At 50.8% G+C, this 3,651-nt stretch overlaps 1 protein-coding gene across 3 annotated transcripts in view; it reads right to left on the reverse strand.

Moving 5' to 3' along the window:
* Positions 1-3,558, reverse strand: part of LOC138745991 (DENN domain-containing protein 2A) — a 153,846-nt gene extending 150,288 nt beyond the window's left edge. For 2 of the 3 annotated variants that reach the window (XM_069903644.1, XM_069903642.1), the window contains exon 1: positions 3,285-3,558. The gene's annotated coding sequence lies outside the window, so the exon portion shown is untranslated. The remainder of the gene's footprint in view (positions 1-3,284) is intronic. The other variant, XM_069903643.1, reaches the window with a different exon arrangement.
* Positions 3,559-3,651: the final 93 nt, after the last annotated feature.

Below are 3,651 nucleotides of genomic sequence, written 5' to 3' on the forward strand. Positions count from 1 at the left end.
GTAAAGCGCCTGCCAGTGAGGTAGCGTCTCCAATGACGTACTACTTTGACTATGGCCTGGGCCTCCTTCTCGACAGAGGAGTGTCAGCTCTCAGGATCCTGGAGGGTTCTGGAGAAGAAGGTTACCGGCCGGTCAGCCTGGTTCAAAGTGGCTGCCAGTGCAAAGTCAGACTCACACACCTCGCTTGTGATGAATTTCCTGTGTTCATAACTATATTGCCGGCTTTTGGTGGCCACAGGCTTCAGCCAGGGGTGAGGTTTGCGAAAAGCGCTGGCGGAGCAACTCTGAGGATGGAGAGACTACAGGTGAGGCCCCGGGGCGCGGGGGCGGGTGGCTTGGGCTGCCGCTGGCAGGAGGCTTCCGGGGTGGAGTGGTTACAGACAGAGAGTGGAGCGTGAGGCCCCCCAAAGTGCAGGGAAATGGTTTGAAATTGGCACTGAAATTCCAGTCCCAGCAGTGCAAGGGCACACAATTGGGGAAGAACTAATAGTTTGAAGTCTGTGACCATGATGCCCTGGACTTTCAGGGTTGCCACGCAGTACCCCTTTACCCCAGTCGAGTGCAATCTGGTCGACAATGAAATTCTCTGTGTAGTGGGGAGAATAGCCAGTCCGCAACAGTGGGCCAGGTCTAGGGGGATAAAACTGTCAGTTGACCCCGAGTCAAATAAGCAATTGGTATAGTGTCCATGCACTTTAATCAGTTCCATAGCTTTTGTGAGGGGCTGGGGGAAGAACTGGTCGAGGGATATTGATGCGGAGACTTCTAATGGGGACAGTGGAGTCCTGCATGATGACATCTCGCAACGTGTGCGTGATATCTTCACGCAAACAGTTGAGCAGGAAGAGACAGCGTCGAGGAGTTGGTGTTGCTGCCTGCAGCCTGCTGGGGGTGTCGGCCAGCCAACGGTAAGTGTTGGGGGTCGCTGTTTGCTTTCGGTGATGGGGCGATTAGTCTGGCGGTCAGCAGCAGCAGGTCCCTGGTCGGCAGTGTCAGGTCCCCGGTTGGCAGCGTCAGTCGCAGTTGCTGGTACCTGGTCAGCTGCCTCGGTGGTGGTGGGTCCCTGGTCGGCGGTGGCGGCGGGTCCCTGGTTGGCAGTGGTGGTGGCCGTTGAGGTCGGGGCTGGGGCCTGGTCGGACGCTGATTCAGCGAGGGTGGGTTGTACCTTCCACGTCTGCCCCGTGACGTCAGGTGCTGCTGCGTGGTGGAGCCCTCGCTCTCATTGGACAAGAACTCTGAGGAAGAAGTGTTTGAAATGGTGTGTGGTGATTGGGCTTCACACGAGGCAGTGTTTGACGGCGGCCATTTTGGTGCGACAGACTACAGCAAAGTGGCCGTTTTTAAGGCACTTCTGGCACCTGGCTTTTCTTGCTGGGCACTGGGACCTGCTGTACTTGTTCCTCCCACAGAAATAACACTTTGGGGTTGCATCGGGCAGCATAGCGGCAGTAGTAGGGTAGAGGGAGGGCATCCTACTCACATCAGAGTGTGGGGTCCACCCCGAGAGTACATATCCATACTTAAGACCGCAGCTTCCATCGTCTCTGCGATCCGGATCATGTCCTCTAGGTTTTCTCCCCCATGCTCCAGCAGACGTTGCCTCACCTCATTCGATCGAACCCCGGCCACATAGGCATCCCGAATCAGATTGTCTGTGGTCTCCGCAGCAGTTCTGTCTGTGCAGGCACAGTCTTTGCACATTGCCCTTAGTGCCTGAATATAAGCTCTTCAGGACTCACCAGGCTGTTGCCTCCTTGTAGCAAGTTTGTACCGAGCATAGACCCCATTCATCGGCTAGTAGAGTCCTTTCAGCACCTTCATGGCTGCGGCGTAAGTGGTCGCATCCTGGACACTCTGGTAGACTCTCGGGGACACCATAGTCATCAATATTAGTAGTTGATGGTTGTCCTCTATCACGGCAGGGTCAGAGAGCTGTAAGTATGTTTTGAAGCATCTCACCCAGTGCTTAAAGTCATTCGAGGCTGTAGCTGACTGTGGGTCGATGTCGAGCTAATAAAATTGTAGAGCATGTCGAAAGAACCAAAGACTTGTTGATCCAAACCAAGGCTTTTATAACTAAAAGACTGGAGCATATCACAAGTAGGTTGACCAGTCCAGAATGACCTGGTCTGGCTAGGAGCAATCCTTTAAGACCTGCCAGTAGGTGTGACTACACTCTCAGCCAATCACAGTCATCCTACAGTACAATCTGTACATATACACATTGGTGATAGAATCTGTACTATCATACAACCGAGACCAGGGTACCCTTTTCTTCATATAGATGCTATGTGACCTGCTGCAGCACATTTGTGTATTGCATTACAATTGCAGTGTCTGCAGTCATGGGCACGGTAAACATAATATATGCAAAAGCACAGAAATATCTCGGGTGGCTCGGTCCCCCTTACCCTCCGGACCTCTAGGCTTCATCCTACTCAGCCTAATGGTTAATCTGCCACTTTCTGTATGCATCATTTCCTTCCCCCATGTTTCTTCTTCTGAAACATCTCACTATAATTGGACACAATTATTTCAAAATAACTGAACATCTGTCTGTAACTTTTCAAAACCTTTTTGAAATTATCTATTGTTGTTTGCAACTCCACATTTTTCTTTTTATCTTTTAAATTTTTAGATAATAATCTCAGTATTTCTGTTTCTCTCTTGGTTTAGGTGTGCAATTAGTTTATATTTCCTTTCTTACCTGAGAGACCACAAACAAAGAGATTGTACCAGTCTTTCCTTACAGAGGTAGATTCAAGTAAAAACACAATGCTAAAGAAACTCAGCAGATCAAACAATGTAATTTATATAGCAAAGATACACTGTTTGACCTGCTGAGGGTGAGGACAAGTTCTGCCAGCTGGTGCTGGAGGGGGACTGGTTGGGTCTGTTGTCAAGAAAGAAACAAGGGCTTTGAGGCCTTTGGTGGGGGGGGGGGGGGATGGAGGAGTATAGTGAATGGATGTCCATGGTGAAGGTGAAGTGATCGAGTTCATGGAACTGGAAGATGTTGTAGTGATGGAGGGTGTGTGAAGTATTGTGAACGTAAGTGACGAGGGACTGGACGGGGGTCAAAACTGAGTCGATGCTAGTGGAGACTAGTTCGGGGGTGGGGGGCAGAAGCACGTGAGAACGATGGGTCTTCTGGGACATTAGGGTTTGTGGATTCTGAATCTTTCTGTGCAGTCTCCTTGGCTTCTTGCCAAGCCCTGTGCATCCAACCTTAGTCCATGAGGGGAAGAATGAACCAACCCTGGTCACCTCGCCCGAAGACCAACCTGGACTGACACCCCTTCCAGGGTGCGAAGACCAATTGAAACCCTCACCAGAGTCCACTCCTCAACTATGAGACCAGCATCTTTCTTTGGGGGGGTGGAGGGGTGCACGATATGCCTTGATAGGGTAGTAGAGCCAGAGCAACAGGAGATTTCTTCCTTTCACATCTGCACGAAGATCAGTTCTTTAACATTTTTAAGTGATTATTTTCCCCTCCCCCCCGCGACCAAACATCTACAAATGTTCTTATTTTAAAAGCAGGTGATGGACCTCTCCGTCCCTCAGGCAAAACGAGGGCGGCCTGGGCTTGTCCAGTAGCAACGGGTGTTACTGGCGGAGCGTCGAATGAGGATGCAGCTTTTTGAGAGG

This window comes from Narcine bancroftii, chromosome 11 (assembly GCF_036971445.1).
Source record: "Narcine bancroftii isolate sNarBan1 chromosome 11, sNarBan1.hap1, whole genome shotgun sequence".
NCBI classification, from domain to species: Eukaryota; Metazoa; Chordata; class Chondrichthyes; order Torpediniformes; family Narcinidae; genus Narcine; species Narcine bancroftii.